This window comes from Pinus tabuliformis, chromosome 4_1 (assembly GCF_031772625.1).
Source record: "Pinus tabuliformis cultivar Carrire ecotype Pingquan chromosome 4_1, CPIR1, whole genome shotgun sequence".
In the NCBI taxonomy this organism is placed as follows: Eukaryota; Viridiplantae; Streptophyta; class Pinopsida; order Pinales; family Pinaceae; genus Pinus; species Pinus tabuliformis.
In genome coordinates, this window is record NC_142303.1 from 36,477,368 (window position 1) to 36,502,509 (window position 25,142).

The following is a 25,142-nucleotide window of genomic DNA, read 5'->3' on the forward strand; positions in this document are numbered from 1 at the left end:
ATTTTTTGAGAGGGTTTCCCCCCCTTGGGGGTGGTAGGGGAGATACATCCAGTGCTACCTTGTGGGAGGAATATAGGTGAGTTTTTTATCACCACTGTGTACCTGGGAGTCGTGCAAAGGGCACGACCATACAAATCGGTGACCTAGAGAGGCTTGAGACATGAGCTATAGCTACAAAATTGTTGTGGATTTTGAGTAGTCATGCCTTCCACCATATCGCTGGAGGGTAGATGATGTTGGTGGAGAGTGTGCTGGGAGGGACCTACTATGGGTGGGCCCAGATGATGTTGTCATCATTGAAAGGGAAACTAAAACAATGCAAATGGAGGGCCAATGATAATTTTTCATTTGGGATAGTGTTATTCTCACTCTTCTTTGAGAATATCCCCACTATTTGACCTCATTTGCAGATATGTGATGGGGGCCCACAGGAGCTCAGGATGTGCTGTTGGGCACAACTACTGAGACGAGGTGGAGGAGGGGGAGTCAGATGAGTGTTCCGACTTAAATTTTTTGCTATTTGGGATCAGATGACATTGTACATAGATGACTATCCATATAGTGGCATGAACTGTCATGGGGATCCTGACTTACCACTTCAGCTAGGACGAACATGGGGTCTAGATGGTAAGTGAAAGTTGTTATATATTTGATGCATTTATAGTTTAATAAATATGTGTATATGGTACTGATTTCTAAACTTTGTGGTATGCAGATAAAGCACTGGTCAGGCCGACAGGATACATGGGACAAGTTGCAGTGCCTTGGGTTGCAGATCCGGGTGGGGCCACATCACAACAAATATTGGGGAGTGATGCTCTACTGTAGGATCTCCGACATAGATTCGACATGTTACTGATTGAGATGACAAAACGTGAGTGGCATGATTTAGAAGATTGGTATATGAATGAGTATATGTGTCTTCCCTCAAAGTGGTGAGGAATCAAGTGGCACATTGATATGACCGGTTAGGCTGTACAAGATCTATGTGCTGGTGGGATGGAGCCATTGGCTTAGGAGCATCCAGATGACAGTGATTAGGCATAGGGACATGTGGGTCCTCATTTTTGTTTTATGATAACATGTGAATGAGCATGTTGAATGTATTTAGAATAGTGGACTCAAAACACTATATTATGATACATATTTATGGTTATGCATTTTTTTGTGTGACAATTGTGGTTCACCATTTGTTTATGTATGTCTTCTTACATGTGATAAATGCCAATTTAGAATGTTATTTGCAATGGTATCTACACACTGATTATGGGCTCTTTGATTAAAATTCACGTGCCAAACACATAACTCATATATATTTTCTAAGTAGGACAGGATTATGCACATGATAAACGCCGTTTAATTGCATGAAAAGTAGCAAGGAATCAAGACAAACATGAATGTGAACGATGCGACGGTCAAGGGCATCAGCTAAAAAACCTATCACAACATCATATTCTTCCTAGTTATTGGTGGTATATCCAATGCAAACTCCATTGGAGTGGACTAACAAATGAAAGGGGGTGAAAATGGCCCAAGTTGCCGAGTCTAGATTCTCAGTGAAGCGACTCACACCATCGCATAACCAATATAAGGTGTGGATGATGGGTCCACCTAAAAGACACAAGAAGACAATGTATAAGTTGGTGGGGAATGAAAACTACCTAAATGAAAGAAGAAAGAAACAGATAAACACATTTCAATGGGAAATTCTATGGGTAAAATTTCTTGAGGTAGATTGCATTTTGAGGATTGGGAAGGATTTCTCCTTCTGGACACTCTAAAGGGTATGCCCCCTTGCCCAAACAATTACAGATGATATAAGGTCCTAGACCTAATGGTTCAAACTTCCCATGGCCCAAGATATCATGAGCTTGGTCATATAAAAGAACAAGGTCACCTTCATGGAAGGTATGAGGGTGGAATTTTCAGTCATATTGAGATTTGGTGCACTTTTTGGCCTCTTCGATGGTTTACAATGCAACACAACGGTCTTCATTGGCACACTTAAACATGATAAGTCATTTTTCTAAAGGTTGGGTGTTTGGGAGGAGTTCGATGGAAAGGTGAAGGGAAGGGATCTCACACTTGATTGGTAAGATTGCCTTCTCTTCAAAAATAAGGTGGAAAGGAGTGAACCTGGTGGCAGTTTTGATATAAGTTTTATAGGCCCACAAAGAAGGAAAGAGAATTAAATTCTAGCTGGTCTTGTGTTTATTCACCGTCCGCTGAAGCATAACCTTAAGGATCGTGTTGACAACTTCAACTTGACCATTTCCTTGGGGGTAATAAGATGATGAATATTGGTGTTTGAAGGCCAATAGAGAGGACAACTCACGCCATATCTCATATTAAAAGTGTCGGCCATGGTCAGAGACCAATTGTTTCGGAACCCCAAATTGAGTGATAACATGGTTAAAGAAGAAGAGAGTTGCATTAACCACAACGTTATTGAACTTTGGCATGGATTTGGCCCATTTGGTAAAATATTCGATGACCATGATAATATACTTGTGGTTATTAGCAGATGGGGTTGACACTCCATAAATTCAATAGCCCATTTATAGAAAGGATTGGCTGTGATGATGGGATGGAGGGGAGAAAGTGGAACTCGTGTGTTATAGACATATTTTGGCACTACATACTTGTGGTTATTAGCAGATGGGGTTGACACTCCATAAATTCAATAGCCCATTTATAGAAAGGATTGGCTGTGATGATGGGATGGAGGGGAGAAAGTGGAACTCGTGTGTTATAGACATATTTTGGCACTACATACTTGTGGTTATTAGCAGATGGGGTTGACACTCCATAAATTCAATAGCCCATTTATAGAAAGGATTGGTTGTGATGATGGGATGGAGGGGAGAAAGTGGAACTCGTGTGTTATAGACATATTTGGGCACTACAACCCCAATCACATATGTCGATAAACCAAGGGCTCTTAAACCCCTAAAAGTGTTGTTTCACACCCTAAAGGATCAAGGTCAACTGATTACATCATTTCCCAGAAGTTCCATCTGAAAACCCACTCAGAACTGGCCAAAACTAGACCATACAAACTGCTCCATGCTAGGGGTGCGATGCATACTAAAAGAGCCTTCCGTAGGGTGCGATGGGCGGGAGTAGACAAATGGCAGAGACTGTTTGCTAAGTGGAAACCCAGAGAATCTTCTAGAAACTTCTCATATGACACTTGCCAATCTGAATTCGCCCAGGGATGAGTAAGAGATCATGAAATTTCCAAGTGGAACCAAGAACTATCAGTGAAATGACACTAATCAAAAACCCAGAAGTTGACTCACCCCTCTACAAATATCTATAAATGGATCCCTCATCTTAGAGATCCAAAGGTTGGAATATTGTAATTGGTAAGGAAGTGCCGTTGGTTTCTCTTTGAGACATTGTATTGTTGGGTTCTTGCTTTTCATGAGGTGAAGAGGGCTTTCATGTTGGATCAGACAGTTGGGTTGTAATCCTCTCTTCTACTTCTACTATCAATAAAGTTATTTGAGTTTTCCTCCATATACTTGTGTACTTGTGAATCTTGTATTTGTGGATACAATTGTATGGTTAATGTACTTCTGATTTTGCATTGTTTATGGTATTATGGATCTCTATGCTTTGATGGTGTTTTGTTGCTTTGTCTCTACAGGTGTTCTTTAAAGCGGGAAAAGTGAGAAAGGAGTGGCAAGCGCTATCAAAGAAGAGAGTAAACAAGCAAGGAGCCAAGCAAAAGATTAAGGTTGGTGCTCACTGCTGCTCTCTTATCTATCATACATAAAGGAAAACAGAAGTTGCTTTGAATTGTTTGTTTCTAATATAGCTACCCATCTTAGTGGGACTAGCAGATCAAATAGACACTAGTTTTCCCAGAAACAAAATGGCGACTCCGCTAGGGAGCGAATAGTTTGTTTGTTTGTTACTGTTGTTTGCTTTATAAACTACAGACAGAGCCTGAAGTTAAGCCAGCTAGCCTTCGAACTGCACTTGCTATGCAAGTGCAAAGTAGATCAACGTTGCTTCAGTCAATCTCTGGGTTGGTTTATGAACTGAACATCTGACTTGCAAACATCCTAAGTGCCCTGGTGGTAGCTCAATAACCTCATAAGATCATACCCCTATACTTTGTTGTTACTGTCCATCATAGCTCAACCTAAATCACTGAACTTAGCTACAAATTTTGAGCAAAAACCAAGCACAGTTTCGTTCCCTGGTCCATCGCACTGTCTCTAACTGGTAGTCTGGATGCATCGCACCTCCCGTGTGTTGCAAGTGAGATGCATCCCTATTTCCCTTAAGGACAGGTGCGATGACTGAATGACACTGTTTCCTTCTCTGGAATTTGGTTTTTTCTTCATTGTTTTCAGCTCTATTCAGTAGTTTTGCTGCTTATGATCAGTATATTATTGTTGAAGCCTTCTTCCTTTACAATATTCAACCTCCATTGATCAAGGAATTGTGAATTTTTTTTATGTGCTTTTCATCATTTACAGTGCTCCTTTGCAAAGAGTATCTTAATCGAACTGTCGTCTTTTGATTCAAAAGTGTCACAACTGTCATTGTGAGTCAAAAAGAAGAGTGTCGTAAAGTCTTCCTCTTCTAGATAGTCGATTGTAATTTTTCCATTGTATTTGATTTGAATTATAAATATTTGAAGTGCCGAAAGCAGTTTTCCATTCGAAATTGAAAGTGTCGTCTTAGTCTTCCTTTCATTTTGAAAAGAAATCGCTAAAATGTCACTTTGAAGAAAAGTAGTTCAGATCTGTACTTAGTTTTCTTTTTGGCATTCTCACATTAAGGAAACAGAAAAACAAATACATGCATGTGCATTTGCATTTAGACTGCATGCGGAAAATGATTTAGGAAAAGTGCATTTAGTGTGTGCTCTCTGCTCTTTGTTGAAAGAATCATACTCTTCTTTCCTTAGTAGCTAGGATTTTCATTGCTAAAAGAAAAAAACCTGTTGTTTATCATTTTAGATTGCATATTTAGGAATTTTACATCTACATCACGCAGTGAACCTTGAAAGGCAAACTTCTTAAAAAAGATCAACTCTAAAATAAACCTCAACGAACATAAAAACGCTTTGGAAGCTAATGCACAACATTTAGAAGTCTAGGCTAGAGACGTATTCCGGCGTCGTAAAGCCTGGTAACTATTGTTTTCATCAAAGGTTGGGTGATTCCTCCTCTTTGATACATCAAGTGCCAGTACAGAATTGTGCTCCCTGTATCGTCGAGTATATATTGGGATACCACAATAGGCTGATATCCTTTATCCTTAGGAAGCCGTGTCTATCGCCCTATCGATTGCAATGCACTGAACATAGCATTCGGGAAGACTGACTGCCGTACATAAAGTCCTTGGTAATTTCTCTTTAATTTACCACCAAGGTGTATATTGCAGTTTTGCGATTGGTTTGGTAATCCCTCTATCTAGATTTCCAGAGTAGTCACTTTCGTTCCTTTTCGACTCCTTAAAATAAAAGGTCCATCTGAGCACTTGTCACTTCAGGCTCATTAAAAATCGAAGGCGACTAGAGTTGCCTTTAGCTTTTTCTCGACTCTTAAAAATTGAAAAAGCACGTTGTGTCAAAGTGTCATAAAATTTATTTAATTCGGAATAACATCCTTGTTCCCTCGTTGATCTTAGGTTGAGGTAATGGAGTCCACCAATCAAAGATTTCCCCTTGGGGGAAATCCTAGTCCTTTCTCTTCTGGGGGATATATTGGTGCTCCACATATGGCTACATTGTCCCTTCCAGGAATCATAATTGGCCTGTCGGTATGGCTATTCTCAACCTCTGTCATTCAAAACACCATAATTCCTCAGCAATCGTATCAGCAACCAGATGATACTGGATTTTCTCCCTCACATTCTACTTCGTTTGTTTCTCCCTCTCCTTCTTCCTCTTCGCTTGGTGAAACTAGTGATACTAAAAATGAAGTAACTTAGAAGAAGAAGAAAGGGAAGGAGAAGAAGAAGAAGAATCCAGTCAAGCAATGGGGCAACCATGCATCGTCTGGCGAAAATCTGCACATTGCACCTTCCAAACTGAAATATCCATGCATAATTTGCAAAGGAAACCACTTTCATTGAGATTTTCCTTGCATTCCACGGATCTTGAGAGACTGGTCTCCCCGCTTGCACCATCCGGTGTCATCAACCTCTGTCGATCATGTTGAGAACTCACCATGGACTAGTGGAAGTGAAGTCAATGGACAAAAAGGAAGATCTAGATTTCCTTGTAGGTTGTGTGAAGGCGATCATGCCCTCCATTGTTGTCCTTTTCTGGACGAAGCTAAAAGTGTCTTGGATAACCGTCCTGCTTCACCGCAGTGACTTCCACCTAGATACAAGAAACTCTTGCCAAGTCCATCGCTAGTTGAAAATCTTACTGACACATCTCAGTTGTCGGTCGAAACGCCTATAATTGAAGATAACCCCTCTAAGTCCATACTGGACCAAAGTCATCAGGTCGGGACAACAGCCGGCCCAGTCTTGCCTTCAGAAGGTCAACCTTCAGATGATACAGTCTCCAAAGTGAATGAGAACGACACCGTTCAAATTATTTTTGTTAACACAGAGTTTCATGAACATGGGGGAAATCTACCGATTCCTTTACGACAGGAGGGAAGTTTCCCATTTCAAGAGATTCATCCAACCATTTATTCGGTCCCCCCTCCAAGCAATCTAATCGTTTCCTTTGATTGGAATCTACTAGCGGGACCCCACCTTCCATCTAATGTACCATTCCGAATCATAGTACAAGTTTAAAGAATGATCATGTCTGGCACTATCATAGATGAAGGGGCTTCTGTGAGTATCCTTTCCTCAACTACTTGGAAAGTGCTTGGTTCACCATTGCTTCTGCCTGAGAATCGAAATTTGTTAGGCTTCAACAAAGGAACCACTCGACCATTTGGGATCCTTCCAAATTTGCCTATAACTTTGAGAAGGAACACTGTTCACTTGAATTTGTTGGTAGTCCAAGGGCCACTAGATTACAATCTACTCCTTGGGCGTGACTACATTTATAGCATGGGAGCTATTGTTTCCTCACTCTTTCGGGTGATGTGTTTCCCGTATGAAGGTAGAATGGTGCAGCTTGTCGACCAGCTTTCGTTTCCCGGTTCAAACATGGCTACGAGTCAAACACCATCCCTAAATGGTCTCTTTGCACAAGGAATGTCTCTTCAACCTCCAGTTCATCCACCTAATTACCGCGAGTGATTCGGTGAATGTGACGAAGCTTAGGGGGCATGCACCCTAGTCTGCTTCAGCAGGCGAACCCAGATGAAAAAACAGATTTCCTTGTAGGTTATATGACCAGTCTGAAACGCCATTTCCATGTAGGATATGGGATCAGTCTGGAACAGGATCTCCTCGCACATTATGTGATTAGAAGCTCACACCATTCACCTTTGTCTATTTCAATGGACAGAGTTGAGGAAGTGTTTTGTCTACTCCGCAGATGAAATGATCCTGCTTAAATGCAGGAACTTCCATAAGGGAATTGGAAATTCTAGTTTTCTCAACACCTGGGGGCATGCAAACCTTTTTTACACAAGTGAAAAGCGACCAGCGTAACTCTAACCTCGTAGTATTTTAGTCTAACTTTTATTTCAATTGCTTAGGTTAGGTGATTGGTCTGATCCACCATTCACCTTTGTCAACAGCACACAGGCAAAGCAAAGGAGACGTTTTTTTCTAAACTATCCTACCTAACCTCAGTAGTTCATTAACTCTTAGTGTAGTTAGTTCTGTAGTTGGTCGTTTCCAGCCTACATACAAAAGGCAATGAGCAAAGTTTTGCATGGGGCAAGCTCACTAAAAAATGAACCTACTGAAAAGAGACATCTTTAAAAGACGACTGGCACGAGCAATGTTACCGCAGAGTTCAAGCTCGTTAAAAAATAAACCCGCTAGGTGCAATGTTACTTCAGGGTTCAAGCTCGTTAAAAAATAAACCCGTCACGAGCAATGTTACCGCAGGGTTCAAGATCGTTAAAAAATAAACCCGCCACTGAGCATAGTTTCTAAAAATTCAAGCTCATTAAAAAATGAATCCACCCTCAGTAAATAACCTTTGTGATCGCATTGCTATCAGCCTTTTGAGCCTTGGTCGTGTTCTTACCGTCACCTCCACTCTTTTAGCCAATCATACGCCTCCACTTGATTGTTTACCCTTTTGAGGAATAGTTGCGACGAGTGATTCTATTAGCCACCCTCGTTACACTGCCATGTTTGAGAAATTCAAAACTTACCTGGAACCAGTTGCTACCCGAAAACATCACTCGTTCCTAAAAAATGAGTCTCTTTTAAGCTCTTTTTAGACTCGTAAAATATGAAAAGATTGCTGAGCTACTGGCCTTTCCAGCTCGTTAAAGTAAAGGGAAGCGCCATCCCTCCTCTACATTTTAATCTTTTTGGACTTGAGGGATCATTACACAAAAATATCGAGTGCTTTTCCTTTTCGGCTTGCTAAAGCTATCGAAAAGTCATCCCTTTCGTATTATTTTATACTTTTTTGGACTTAAGGGATTATGCCACGAAAAAGGACTACTGGAGTTTCCTTTCTGTCTCTTTTCAGACTCTCTAAATATGAAAAGGACTGAGTTGTCTTTGTTGTTAAACTCATTAAAACAATAGTGACAAACTTATCCATCCGGACAAGGGTGAGTTTCACTGTTGCTAGGCTCGCTAAAACATAGCGACAGGTTTCCCCGAAGGGAAAATTATAGAACAAGCATATGTTATCCTTCTCAAGCTTGAAAAAAATAAAGAGGTACTGGTTAGCAATGACTAGGGAAAAAGGGAAGAAAACTTGAAGAACTTCATTGGTAGCAGGTCGCTCTTGAACATGACACTTTCACTCCATCACCATGATTGAGTCGGGTTGGGTTATTCTGTTCACCGGTCACATCACCATTGGTCCTCCGTACCATCCATTTTTGGGGTTAACGCTACCAATCCATCTCAGTGTCATCGATATGTTCAAGAGAAGTCGTTTAGAGAATTCACCAACCCAGCTAACGCCTCATCCACTGCAATACCTTCACTCTCCATTTTTCATGACCGCCATTCCTGAACCTTGTATCATCAGATCGTTTTCACCTCCAGAAAATCATTTGCTTCGTTTCATGTCATAGATGTGGGATTCATTAAGGCCCTCCTACGACGGGTCACTTCTTGTCGACATCAGCACATTATCCAAGAAGTTGACTTAGGAACAACCCTTTCAGTACTTTGAAGCTTGCATGCCTCAATGGCAAGTTTCTCACTTCTGGCGATAGGTTTACATTAATGGCCTTCGACCGAAAGATTTTGCGTGGTGTTTGACAGCAGGTCCTATATTCACACCACGTGAATTGTACTGTAGTGCCTTGAGGGTCATTATCATTATCAGTGATTCCTCTTGCGCCTGTTAACAACTTACATCATTGGCTGGTAATCAGGCGATGTCTTTCCATGTTCGACTTCAGAACATCTTTTCACATGGATCAACTTGTACATCGGGCGAAGATTGAACGAGTTTGAAGACCCCGGATCTAGTTTCATCCATCTGGGCTGCGATATATTCAGGAAAATAAAGACATCAAATGTACACCATAGTTGCACAGATGATCATCCAAGCTAAGGGATGATGGCTCTACAAGAATCACCAGTCTGCAACACAGACGGTTGTCTGTCCTATGTACATGAAAATGAATTTATAAAGCTGAGCATGGGAATGCCCGCCTTAGCTAGATCATGAAAATAATATGAAGATAATGTATTGTATTGTATTTTATACAGGTCACCTTCTAGTTCGAAAAACCTCGGATCCTCATGATAAAGCATTTCACCCGACATCAGAAGATTTACGACCTCATGCTTTAGGGGGCAACTATTATAGACATATTTGGGCATTGCAACCCCAATCACATATGTCGATAAACCAAGGGCTCTTAAACCCCTAAAAGTGTTGTTTCCACCCTAAAGGATCAAGGTCAACTGATTACATCATTTCCTAGAAGTTCCACCTGAAAAACCACTCAAAACTGGCCAAAACCGGACCATATAGACTACTCCATGCTAGGGGTGTGATGCATACTGGTTGTTACATTGCCCAGGTGCGATGCATACTGAAAGAGCCTTTTGTAGGGTGTGATTGGCGAGAGCAGACAAAAGGCAGAGACAGTTTGCTAAGTGGAAACCCAGAGAATCTTCTAGAAACTTCTCATATGACACTTGCCTCTCTGAATTCACCCAGGGATGAGTAAGAGATCATGAAATCTCCAAGTGGAACCAAGAACTATCAGTGAAATGGAACTAATCAAAAGCCCAGAAGCTGACTCACCCCTCTGCAAATATCTATAAATGGATCCCTCATCTCAGAGATCCAAAGGCTGGAATTTTGTAATTTGTAAGGAAGTGTTGTTGGTTTCTCTTTTGAGACATTGCATTTTTGGGTGATCTTGCTTTTCATGAGGTGAAGAGGGCTTTCATGTTGCGAGGATGATGCTGGATCAGACAGCTAGGTTGTAATCCTCTCTTCTACTTCTACTATCAATAAAGTTATTTGAGTTTTCCTCCATATACTTGTGTACTTGTGAATCTTGTATTTGTGGATACAATTGTATGGTTAATGTACTTCTGATTCTGCATTGTTTATGGTATTATAGATCTATATTCTTTGATGGTGTTTTGTTGCTTTGTCTCTACAAGTGTTCTTTAAAGTGGGACAAGTGAGAAAGGAGCAGCAAGCTCTATTAAAGGAGAGAGAAAACTAGCAAGGAGCCAAGCGAAAGATTAAGCTTGGTGCTCTCTGCTACTCTCTTATCTATCATACATAAAGGAAAACACAAGTTTCTTTGAATTGTTTGTTTCTAAGATAGCTACCTGTCTTAGTGGGACTAGTAGATCAAATAAACACTAGTTTTCCCGGAAACATGGTGCCTTAGGGGAAAATAACTGGCAATTGGGACAATGTTTAACTGCCTCAATACAATCAATAAAGAATGAAGGAAAAAAGTACCCAACGCGCATGATTTTCTGGGAAGTGGCCATTCCGGAGAGGTCTCCACCTCAAGCGCCACCCTGGCAGGCATTGAGCACTTTCTCAGCTTTACCATGGGTGAGACAACGACAAAGGAAAGTGTCGACACTGAGACGATAATGGTCATCACCGATGAGGAGGTGGCAAGTTGTTTGATGTCGAGTACATTGTCAATCATCATGAGTGAGGTGGGGGTGGGGATTTATGGGTTTGAAAATAGGTAAGGATGTCGCCATACCAAGGATCATCGGTAGTAATGGTGAAAAAGTGTTTATATGGAAGGTCATCATTCATCGGTGGATTAGTCGTATCGATGGGAAATTTGGAAATGAGTTCAATAAGGGATAAACCTTTCTTACTTTTGGGTGTGACAAATTCAAGGTCAAATGCTTGAAGGATAACGATCCAATGGGCGTACTTCCCATTAATGATCCATTGACTCAATAGGAAATCCACGGGGTTGGAATTGGTAACAACTTTGGTTGTACACGTAAGGATATAATGACAAAGATTTTGAACAAAAATAACGACAACTAATGCCAATGTTTCTTCGTGGGAATAGGATAGAAGGGGGCCATTAAGGTTCTTACTAACATAGTATATGACATGCTCATTTCTTGTAAAATATTCTTGTATGAGGACCCTAGTGACTGAATAGGTAGGTGCAGAGATGTTCAAGATGAAATCCCTCTAAAATTTAGGTGGAAAAATAAAGGGATAGGAAGTGAGAGCACGTTTGAGGGCATCAAAGACTATTGAGCTTGGTCATCTCAAACAAATGGAATGTTAGATCGAAGGAGTATAAGAAACCTGTGCGTCGTGGTGGCACAGTCAGGAAAAAACCTACGAAGAAAATTAGTTTTGCCTTGGAGGCTTTGTAATTGGTGAAGGGTACGAGGAGGAGGAAGTTCAAGAATGGCTTGAACTTTGAGTGGGTCAAGAGTGTTAGCATCTTTGGACATGATGAAGCCCAAAAGTCAGCCAGAAGGAATGCAAAAGACACACATAAGGGGGTTGAGGTGAATGTTATACTTGTGACATTAAAGAAACATGGTACATAAATCATGAAGGTGTTGTGGCCAAAGTTTGGAACGAGAGGTGAGATAGTCTAGATATGAAAGGATAATATGTGCCAAGTCGTGGAAACGATAGGACATGGCACGCTAAAAAGTGGCCCCAAAATTCTTTAAACCAAAAGGCATGACCTTGTAGGCGAAAGTTCCCCATGGACTAGTGAAAGAGGTTTTAAGTTGATTGACATAACAGATACATATCTAGTTATATTCGGAGAATCCATCCATAAAGGATAGGACCTCATTACCCACACACTCATCAATGACTTGGTCAATGAAGGGTGTGGGAAAGCTATCTTTGGGACAAGCTTTGTTCAGATTGTGTAAGTCTATGTAGACACGGATGATGCCTTGTTTCTTGAGAACATGAATAGGATTGGACAACCATGTGGTGTATTTAATGGGATATATAAAACCAACCTGCTTGAGCTTGTTTATTTCAACTTTAATAACTTCACGTTTGGAAGGATGGATAGGCATTTTCTTTTGTCAGATAGGTATTTCATCGGGCCAACTATCAATGTGATGTTCAACAATGGCGGGATCAAGTCCAGGCATTTCAGAATAAGACCAGGTGAAAACATCACAAAATTCCTTGAATAACTTGGTGTAAGCATCAATTTCTTCCAGGGTGCATTGTGCCCCCAAGATGATATTTTCTTCAATCCCTGGTTTATTTGAAATGTTAATTTTGATGGTAGGGGAAATTTTAGCCATATTTTCTTCTTCAAAAGTATCTGGTGCAGGAATGGGATTTCTAGACCAGTCGACTTCACCATGAATGAAGTCTCTGGACTCCACAACATATTGGTCATGTGTCTGATGTGGAAGGAAGTACACAAGATGGTGCATATCATCCCAAGGATAATTAGGAGTGGTCATAGATTCCATGATGTCTTCATTAGAATGGAAGATGGGTGGATGGGAGGAAGAAGGACCACATGATAGAGAAGAGCTACCTGAGGCATCTTCATGAGAGACAAGGTTCACATACTGATGGGCCTCTAAATTAGACATAAAGTAAGGCCCATGCCTCTAAATTAGACATAAATTAAGGCCCATATGACCATCCTTCAAAACATTAATCCTCTCTTTTTGCATTAGATAATTTATTTTTAACTTTAATATGTTCATTAGGAAGGTTTATCGATAATTTCATATTTGTGCCTAATATTATTTATTTTTATGGAATATTGTGAGAATATTGGGAAGATTATGGAAATTTGGAGGAGGAGATAATCCAGGGACCTGCTCCCTACTACAGGAGGATCGATATTAAATAATAAATCAACAAGATATTTTGGAATTATGGCACAGATTGAGGAGCTCCAATGATTGAGAAAATCTAGGAATGTGTTCCCTGCCATTTAATGTAGATTCCTAGTATTGGGAGCCAGATCCACTAATCAAGGGATTTTGGTGGGGAAAGCTTCCTCCTTTCATGGGGAATGATTCCTAGTCATTTTTAATAAGTACTAAATCGAATTTTCCTCTGGGGGGGATTTTTCTTAGTCTTATTGTGGAGAGAACTTGTATTTTTGCAGCTCCACTTTCATTTCTTACAGGGAAGTAATTGTACTGATGGAAATAATGATGATCGGTGCCATGTTCAGCTTCTAAATCTTGGTCTTCTCCATAGGAATCTGAGTTTGCTTGGTCTTGGCCATCCTAGGAGCCTCAGAGCCCTTTTGTATCATTTACTTTTCTTCTTTTCACTTGTTATTCACATGCATCTTTTGTTCTTGTCTTTTTTCTATTTTTGCATTTAGTATTAATGATTTCTTGTTGTAGGATTGGGTTAAATAGTTGAAGTAAGTTATTTTTAAGGATAAAAGAATCATTTAATCATTGTAATAGCTTTTGAAGGTCATATTAATCATTGATTTACTTGGATTAGCTTGCTTATTCCAAAATCTAGATTTCTGGAAGTCCCTTGTGGCAAATAACCGTAAATTTATGCTATTTTTTAGAGCATGATAATGAGCTTCAATTGAGTTTATTCCAATTTAATTAGATCACAAAAAAATTCCAGTTAATAACAAAAATTACCCCATTGCATTTTCACTTGTTTAGGTTAGGCATTTGATAGATTTACTAGCTCACTAGTTCTTGAATTTTTAGATTTTAGACTAGTAATTTTTTGTTATTTTTTAGCATGGGTTAACAGAGGTATTTTTGATTGATTCCACTTGAAATGGAGACCTAAGACATCCTAGTCAATCACAAAATTTGTCCCATCCAATTTTGATTTGATTTTCTTGTTCATTTGGTGAATTATAGTTTTCTGTAGTAAATCTGTTGTTTCCTGTAGTACTCTTCCAACGTGTATATACTTGCCTAGATTTTCTCAAAAAGATTGGTTTTGGTCCCTCAGGGTTTAATCATGATCCCTAGGATCTAAATCAATGATTAGGGAAGAATAAATACCACTTAGGACTTTCCTCTTTACCCATGCAAAATATTTTAGTGATTTGGGCTAATGGACAAATTTATGAAATAGATAATACAATGATGATTGCCACATCCATTGAACTCTGTTAATGGATCTAAACTCTTTGAAATGTAATGGTTGACATTTAGTTCATGATATTTACTTTATGAAAATAGAATAGGTTTATTTCCTTGTATTTTCTTTCTTGCAATAGGTTAAGGTTTCCATTTCGAGCATTTCATTTTTTGCAATTAGTTTAGGATTTGATTTCATTACATGCACTCCATTACATCATGACAGCAAAGTAAGGACACATTGTATGTTGTACATATAGTGTTGATACCTCTTAAGTTTGTATGAGCCTCAGGTTGATAATTAAAGTTGGTAGCCTTGGAAGTTTCATCTTCATTGTTGCAATACCGAGGCTAATCACATATGCATCATCAGGGGTGGGAGACATATGACAAGTAGATGGAATATCTACCGATGTTGAGACCGGGGTGTTCATCGAAGAAGGTTAAATAGAATCACAATAGAAAATATTAAGGGAGTTCCAATGCATCGATCTCATGGCTGACGATGGGTAGATAATGGGAGAAGTACTATTTGTCATCTCGACATTAGGGGGAGGGATCACAATGGGTGTTTGAGAGACCTTTTATTCCGATACAGGGGCGTGATCATAATCTGAAGGTAGAGGAGAGGTGGACTCACTACGATCGGCGTCTAATTCGTGAAGCACTTGAAGTGCACCATGAAAATCTTCGAGACGGGGGCATTGATGAGAATAATGGCCATAATTATCGCACAAAGCAGTGGGTGATTTGTGCATAATGATCTGTTCTTATTGATTGACTCAGGTAAGGTGACATGGACCTCAGGAATGTTAGCATCAAGGAAGGTATCAAAGACCACATTATTGATATGACGGAGTTCAGGACAATTATTGGTGGCATGACCAACAACATCACAAAAAATACATGGAGGAATAGGGCTTGACGGCTTAGGAGGAGCTGGAGTTGTTGGGGATGCCTTGTCTTTGGTTCCCTTTTTCTGGGCTTTACCTCCCTCACCAGATGCTTTTAAAATAGCAGTGGGTTAATTTTGAGGTTGTTGTGGAACTAAAGAAAAGACAACGGTGTGAACAACAGGCTCGACTGAGGTCAAAGAAGTGTAAGGTTTGAGTTTATTGGGGGGACTGTTTGCCAGAAGATCAATGTAACAAACTAGGATCCCTAAGGTAATGTTAGGAAAACTCAATGTAGCCATCACATGTGTAGAATAAAATCCAGGGGGTGGGGAATAAGAATTATATATGGCCAACGAGATAATGGCCGGGAGGGATTGCTCCGAGATAGTTAAGATTTGCGGGAATGGTTCCGAGCGGAAACAGATTAGGAGAGACACCAGTAGAAGGACATGATCCTTGTAGAGTAGTACCAGAATGCTAGGTTGAGTTATGAACAACAGGTTGCAGAGGTGTTGTTTGTTGTGAAGGCATACTAGAATATTTGTGGGTGGCCCATGATGCTTGGAGCATGCAAACACTGGATGAGATAGGCTCAGAAGGAGTAGGTGGTGGACCATAATAAGAATCAAGAAGAGTGGGATCTTTGTAGACTCTAGGAGAGACATTGGTGAGGGACAAGACAACCTTATTTTCAGTCACATAAGAGATGTTGGATTGAGGCGAAGTTTGGGCTTTGGGATCATAGTACGTCAACTGATCAATGGTGATGATCTTTCCACTATGGGGAAATAACATCTTACGGTGAACTGCAGATGTGACAACTGGCATAACATAGGTATAACTATGACCCAAAAGGATGTTATATTCTAAGGGAGCATCAATGACTTCAATGTCAATACAAACAATCTTGCCCACAACTGTGACTGGGTAATTCCAATATAAGCCAAGGGGCTGTGAAGGATGACCATCCCATGCACGAAGAGTGATGGCGGATGGGGATAGGTCAGGGGAACTAAGTTACTTCCAAACACTAGCATCCATCACACAAGTGGAGGCGCCTTCGTCTATTATACATCACTGAACAGTGTCATTTCTAATGGACACTGGTATTTGAAATGCAACAGATGAAGGTAGGGGAGGAGTTTCCAACTTGTCAACATGAAATACAATAATTTTATCATCTTGAGGATCCATGACACCTAAAGTAGAGAGTAGAGATTTCCATTGGAATGGGTACATCTAGAGGACTTACACCATTGACATTGTAGTAGGAGACTACACCAAATCATCTACTATGCAATAGGTATGGGTAGCTTTAGCAAAAGAAACATTTCAACGTAATGGACCTTTATGAATCTTGGGAATAACCTCAACCTTAGGCCGACGCATATGTAAGGTACCATTGGAAGACGATAGAGGCTCAGTGGAAACTTGGCATTGGGACTTAGTCCATGACTTAGTGGATGGATTTTCATATTGGCGCGATTGATTCTGGAGGTTGACTTACTCAGTATTGACCTCATCAGAATTCATCACAAGAATCTGATAATCATGGTGACCAGATGGTGGAGTTGGATGAGCTACCTGACCTAGTGGTGGTTGGGCAATGATGTATCCTTGGTGAGGAAAATGAATCGTAAGCACTTCCGATTGAGATGAAGCAGGAGGGGGAGGAGGAGCGATGGGTTGCAGTCCTATAGAAGTAGCTGCTTGAGCTTCCCATACTTGACACACCTGAGGTAAAAGGAGAAACTCATAATTATAATGACCATATACACCGCAACAGGCACAAAGTTTGTTTGTACGAAGACCCTTATTTTTCTTAGGCTGACACCCTATTGCTGGGTTACTGGATTAGGTTGAGGACCCTGAGGTGCATTAGGTGGAGGACCCTGGCTGCCTTTATTACCTTGATATTGCAGGTTCCAATTACCCTTCCCCTTGTTAATTTTCTTCTGGTTCGGGGGATTGGGTCCGCTCTGCTAAGCATACACTTGACCCTGTGGAGGAGGTGGCTGTTGTGCAGAGGGGGAGTAGGCATAGGGGGTTGGGGCACTGGTGCTAGAGCCACTGGATTGCTAGGCAGTGCATATGGATAATAAAGAGAAGGAGAAACATTGGGATAAACAGGGGGTGCAATAGCTGGCCCTAACATATGTTGATGTGGATGGGGATATGATGGCGTGTTGGGACCTGGATAAGAGTTTCCATGTGGAGGATTAGGGGAGGGATAATTGTAAGAGGAATTGGTCCCTCCCTAAGGTGGACCATAACTCATCGGAGGTGGAGCATATGGTTGAGGGTGTGAAATAGTTCCAACTATTTCATCCGTGACATGCGATGCCCCCAGTGCATTAGCAGCACTAGGCTGAGGTAGATCAGGGAGGACAATGTAGACATAACCTGATTGGGCATAGATCAGATCAAATTTTAAGGCTACTTGGAGTACATCTTCCTCAGACTAGGGGAGGTGTGATGCCCCATCTTTAGAAATGGGGGAAAAAAGAAATCTAAGGAACCAATTGATATAGATTCGGTTTCAAATTCAGGAGCTCTACAGATGCTCCTCCTTCTACACCATTCCTGAACATGGTTGGATAGGCGAGTGGTAGAAGTTTGATGAAAATAAGTCAATATTTCATTACTAGTTTCATAATGGAGAGGTAACTAGAAATAGGCAAGAAACACTTTGAAAAGAGTTGCAAAAGTGGAATGAGTGGCTCTGGGTTGATCAACATACCACTTGCTTGAGTAAGCATGCGGTGGAACAAACGAAGAAGGATGGAGTCTTCAGTAATGGAATTTGATGAACACCACATGTGGAATGAGAAAACATGATTAGTGGGATCTTCTCCAGGATTAACTCCAAACTTTGGGATGTCTAAAGGGAGTTCAGTAGGCATAGATGGCCAAGTGGGATCATGGGGAAGAGGTTCGTCGATGAGCTGGATGAAATCGGGGAGACTCAAACCAACCATAAAAGGAATCAATGGAGTAGGAGTGACCTCACCGGTGGGGGTAACCTGGTTGGTACCTGGGTTACCACCTTTGGTTACCACCCTGGTTTCCCGCACCCACATTAGTGCCTGACATGGTGGCGATATGGGGTTGAGAAGGTGCAGAATCAAATGAGGAATTGGAAGAATTAGTAGAATTAGAATCAGAATGATGACTCAATGAAAGATTACGAGGATGTACTCTAACTCAATGAGGAAGAGTAATATGTCCTAATGGGAACTAAGGGTGAAGACCTCAAAGTCTCCGTGAAAAATGCCTAGGGGGTGCAATGATGTCAAGACAATAATGATCTAAGGAAGAAAGGGTTATGATAGGAATAAAAGAGCAACAAACAATAAGCAAACACCTAGTGTAGTGATGCAAAGTGTAAACTAACTATATTAATGATGTTACTCTAATACAATAAAACACGTCCTATCAAAGAAAAATAACTCTAGCTTATAGGTGATCTAAACCCTCAAAAAATCCTAGATCTACCGTTTCAGATGGCCTTCCAAAGAACTTCTTTCTTGACAGAATCTTATCCTCGCAAGCAGAGAGAGGTGGGGTAGAGAACCAAATGCTTCCCACAGCCAGTCCTATAGGGTGTTTTCTAAGATTGGTCACTAATATTATCTTCCTACCATGGGGGTGGTCGATTCTTGATCTTTTTGGTAGTCAAAAAACACATGGGATTCCCTACCACAGGTTGGGTATCCCCAAGGAGAACCACTCACACAATGACCTAGCCTAACCCCCTCTTAATTGGGTTTCTGACACACTCCAACTTTGGACCGTGGAATGGTGAAGGATTTTAAACTCCCTAATAAGTCAACTTTTATGTGTCAATGAAAGAAATTGTTGAGTGCTATTGGGATCCCATCCCACTGATCCTACACCTACACTATAAATATCGTTGGGCTCTAGTGCCCAAGTGGGCTTAATCTATGTGTGTTGATTTATTAAGGTGCAGTGTTTTAGGTCTTGGCTTGGCAGTGTTAACCAAGCTCACGTTTGTTTAGGGCGTGAGTGTGTCAAAATAATGTGTCAAGTGGGTGAGTTAATTGAGCATGTTTTTTGATGCCATGTGCTGCTAAAAATTAAGTGCTGAAATATTGTAAATAAATCAGAAAATGACATAAAATAAACAACCAATCAAGCACACAAAACCTCACCCACAAAGGCTAGTAAGCAACTAAGCAAGAGAGGAAAAACAAGCTACTCAAAGACACATAAAATACCTAAAATATCTAATATCAAGGGACAAATATATAGAGGCACTAATATATTGTAAATGGTGCAGACGAAGAACAAAAATTAGAGTTGAAAAATGCTGCAAAGGATAGGAATGAAGCTATAAAACCTAGGATGCTCAAGGGGATCCTAAGGGGGAAAGGGAAAACCCAAACTCTAAAGTGAGAAAAGGTAAAATAAACCTATCCAAAAGTGTTGAAAATTAATGGATCAGAATATGAAAATCAATGGCTGAAAATGCCGAAACCCTAGACTCCTCACTTAACCAATATCTTCATAACATGTGGAGGTGTACTCTAAACCCTAAGGGGCTATTTCCTTCCTCAAAGAGAAAAATTAAGTGTATCTAGGTCTAGGGGAGACTGAAAATAAAGGTGAAGTACCCTACCTAGTCTGCAGACAATACTCTTGGCAATTCTAAAAAAAATTGAAAATTTTCCAGAAAAATACCAAAATGCATGTATTGACCTGGAACAATGGAAAACACAGTTTCTGGGCCAAATAGTGTGCTCTGGAGCGCAGATCAGGGGTTAAAAAGTGTTTTTTTTTTTTTTTTTTCTCGGGACTCCTAGTTAGCATATATTGCACAAATTTTATTTTCTCTTGCCTGGCTGGTACCTGTGACCTATGGAAAGAACTAGAAAACCACTAGAATTTGAAAATTTGACAAAAAAAGGTACTATAAATAGAAATTTAGAGGCTAAAAATAGCTATAGAAAACACTAAAATTTACTGAAATTTAGTCACCTAAGAACACTATTATTAGACCAGTGGAGTCACCATTTGTTAGTGTGATATTTCTTGAAAGGTGTACCAAAAACACTTCACTTAAGTCACTAGGTGAGAAGTGACCCTAACAATGATTTGATGGCTACTTATGATTCATATTTGCAATAAAAATGGAAAAAACTACAAAAAAAACATATACGACTCAAAATAAAAAGAAGCAGTGAATTTATCCAATGCAATAACCCAAATGGAAAGACTTTAATTGAATAAATTCTTTATTGAAAACACCTGGTGAAGGAGATCTACAAAAAGGGTTTGGAAATCCCCCTCTATGGGATGGGTCCTATTAGGGTCCCATAATAGGAATTAATGGTGTTGGCATCTTACTATTAATTTTGGTCAGTTTAGCTTGTGAATCACTAGGTTTCATAGCCTAAAGGTTTAGTTGTCAAAGATGTCATTCAGTCCTTGAAGTTCCGTAGTCAAACTAGTGTAAGGATGGGAACTATTTTTTCTTTTTAAGCTTCTATAAAATGATCTTGCATGTGTTTTCATGATAAATTTCTTGGAAGCATCTTTCCAATGGTATATTCATTTCTTCAAACTGACTTATGGATCAAAAGTTAGAGTAGATTGAAGTTCCGCTTTGAAAATTAGAAACAAGGAGAAATTTGCCTAAGTATAAAATCTCGGATCCCACATATCGGAGGTTTGGAGAGAGCAGTAGTGGAGGTCAGAGCAAGGTCAGCAATCAACGATCATCGATATCTCATATCGGTGAATCAGAGGTTTCGAAACACTTCACAACAATGATAATATCAATGAATTGTGATCACCGATTAGGCACATCAGCAAGAGATATCGGAGATCGACAATCAGAGGTGCATGGTCATATCAGTAGTTAGTGGGTCCAGGTATATCAGCGATCAATGATCAGTGGTTTTAAAGTGTCGAACTTAAAAAATTTCTGATATGTGATTAAATCGTCGGGAATATGCCGCTAGTGTTAAAGTGTCAGGGAGGGCTGATTACAAGTTAACAAAGGATTTTGCGGCAAAACCAGGGTAGTTCAGGCCTTTTCTCTCTCCTCCAAAGGGACATGTGGTCAGCAAAGGCTGGATCTGATAAGAGACACTCAGAAAATAGAGACTGGAACCAATAAGAGACAGATGGCAGCAAAATAATGGATTTGATAAAGTACAGAGGGTGAACAACTATTGGATATGATAAGGTACATGTGGTGGGTTGCGATTGGTTCCGATAAAGGCCACATGGTGGCTGATGTCATCATGATGTAGTAGTATAATGGACACGTGGCAGGTAGTTTTGGCATTTTCAGGGGTCACAAGAGGCTAAAAAAGGGTGACGCATGTCACCACTCACATGATGCACATGGTAGTAATGATGTCACGTATCAGAGATCGACAATTGTAGGTTGAGGTGTATTGTGCATCTAAGTGAAATCACCGATTGAAAACCTCTAATTAAGGGGCTCCGATATGGGGGCTGGCCTATTGTTGCGTGAAAAGCCACAGAACCAAGGGATAAACACATCAGGTGATCGATGATCGTCAAGGTGAAAGTAAAATGTTCTGCACCAAAGTTACATCCCCCGATTAGAAATCGTCAATTAGAAAAGCTTTGATATTATAAAAGTCCCAGGAACATATGTTGTGGTACCATGTAGCACAATATTCCATAGAATCGGCCCCCATTTTCACCAAGTCCCGAATCTTTATTCCAAAGGACCAAATGTTGTGGCAGTATTTCAAAGAATCGTCCCCGTGTCCCCAGCTAAAGGGTTTAGCCTCAGAATACTGAGCCTATAGTCACAGCCTATAATCCACCATGTTTTATGGTTTTGACTATTCATAATTGAATTGATAAGCTTGAAAGAGATCGCTAAGGCATCTGAAGGATTTTTAGTAGGATTTTAGCATCATAACAAGTAGTTCGGGATTTTCTAGAGGACTACGGGCAGATGAGGATGAATATGATTTCCTGAGTTAATGTTGTTCATATAATTGTCCTTAATCTTGTTGTTTCTGTTAGAAACAATGATAGAATGCACCTTTGATCTACTTAGGTGGATGAATGCAAGGTATCTGGTCCTTGGTCGAAATCGTATTTAAAGGCTAAATATAAAATGTAATAGAGAATGGAGAATTGTTGAGAAGAAGAGGCCCTATATCAAAACATTTTAATAAAATCTCATAGCATACTTTGGTTATCAGCTTTTAGAGATTCCTTTGGTGTGTGGTTTCAAGTCTATGTTTCCTCTATGTTATTCTAATATTCATTTATGAAACTGTTATCTTGAATTCATCCTTAGATGTTCATGATAATTGTGGATCTCATACATGATATAATTCTTTGTTTCTCTGTCATGGTTCTTCTGAATATTTGGTTATAATTTGTGTAGCAGAATTCATAATTATATGCTCTGTTGCATCTGACTAAATATTTTTGTGTTTCCATCGTTCTTCGCTATACTACAATTGATAATTGACTTGAAATATATGCCTACCTTGCCTCTGTTATCTAGATGGATCATGCATGCCCTAATGTTCTATAATCCTATACTTCAGTGGCCGCCACTCCCAACAATTTTCATCAAACCTTATGTCATCTACCTCTAAGCTTAATAACTAGTCTCAAATCCATATCCTATCAGTTTTTTTGACTGATAGTTGATCCAGTGAGAGAGCCATCTCCAAGGTTAGGGGGACTAGACCTTAACCTACAAGTGGTTTTTCGTTACCTTTGAGATCCCTTTTCTCAGCCTTAAGGGATTTACGGAGTGCTAACATTTTTGGCGTCGTTGCCAGGGAACGAACAAATTTTTTAATCTTCTCCAGGAAAGAGCTTTAAAGTTTCAGATATTATTGTTGATGGTGGACAACAATCAGACAAAGGAAGGATGAAATCATTCACTTGGTGACTCCAAGACTTCAAAATATATTTACAGAAGGACAAACTTCATCAAGGAAGGATGGAAAAATAGCTTGTGAGAGTCAGGTACTTGAACTTGAATTTTTTGTAGGATATAATTTTATATTGTATCAATTGCCTCCTATTTTTTCCTAAGTATATCAAAGGGATTTTATTTTATCTGTTAAACTTGAATGTAGACTATAAATATCCACATGAGTCTTCTTTGAGAGATGTACATCATTCTCCTGAAGTTGCAAGTGTATCTCTTATTTGTACGAGTTTTCCTGAACAATGTCAAATTGATAATCATAGCCCAATTGATATAGTTTCCTTTCAAACATCAGTCCTCTTTGCTGCCCCGTATGCCCCATTACATTTTCTAGCTGCTTTGCTTGAATTACCATAGAATTATGGGCAAAGGCTTCCTAAATTTGATAGTGCAGGCAAAGTCATAGTTTGAAAGCATGCTGACAAAATTATCGTTTTTTAGAGGAAGTTGATTATGAGGATGTGAAATGAAGGTTGTTTTCTCAAAGCCTTACAAGATAAGTCAGGACATGGTATAAAATCCTGGCAGCTAGAAGTATTCCTTCTTTCCAATAGTTTGAACATGTTTTCATTGACAAATGGGAGGTCAAAATGAACCCTTTTTAGATTATGGATGAATATCGGAACCTAAAGAGGCAGCCTGGTGAGACAGTCCAAGGATTCTCAACCAGATTTAACAAATTTTCTAATGCCATACCTTCAGATATAAAACCTCCTCCTAGATTGGTTATGCTTCATTTTCAAGATTTGAGGCCCAGATTTCTTGTCAGCTCAGAGAGAGGAACCTTGCCACTTTGGAGGACATACAAAAAGTTGTGGTTGATGTAGAAACCAATCTATTGATAAAAAAGGCCAGTATGGAAGTTGAAAGGAAGGAAGCAGCGAAGGAGGATATTTCTCCATTGTCAGACCATAAGCTAGACATAGTGATAAAAACCATTGAAAAGATGATGGAAGCATTCACCTTGCAAAATGAACCTATTGTCAGAAAACAACGAAGAAAGCCTGCTTGCCAAGAAAAATGGGCATAAAAAGGAGAGATTGGTTATTTGTATCACAAGGAGTTATACACTAATTGTTTTATTTATTCATTTGAATAGAGTGCTAAAAAGCATCTAGTGTCATGTTCTCAGTAAGAGGATGTTCAATTTCAACAATTTAAGGAAAGCAATCATCCTTAATAATATGATGAAAGTTTTGATTTAGGTGAGCAGTCTTATAATTTTGACATTGAACATGAAGAAAACAATTCATTTTTTGAAGGTAACTCTCTACCCTTATGTTAGGCTACATTTGAATTGCTGAGAGAAAATTATAAGATCGCTAAGAAAGCAAGAAAGCAAGTTGAAGCTCGCATAACTTGGAAACAACCTTCTGATATAGTTGAGGACTCTGTTACTTGTTACATTGAAGACTCTTTCAGTCAAATATTGCAATATCCTTCTCAATTTTTGATCATCCAATAGCTGATTACTTGGATTATTTATGAAGTCAAAGTTCTCCTCCTTTAGCTGGTTGTGAGTCTGAAAACAGGGTGATGGAGACTTAGTTTGTTTTCAAGAAAAAAATCCAGCAAACAAAGGTTTCTTCTTTTGTTGGAAATGAAGCAGAATATACTCTTGATGATGAATCTCATGTATTTTTTCCTGAGTCTAATGGGTATAT

At 39.7% G+C, this 25,142-nt stretch overlaps 1 pseudogene; it reads left to right on the forward strand.

The window, feature by feature from the left end:
• Positions 1-530: 530 nt before the first annotated feature.
• Positions 531-25,142, forward strand: part of LOC149174061 (uncharacterized) — a 151,455-nt pseudogene continuing 126,843 nt past the window's right edge.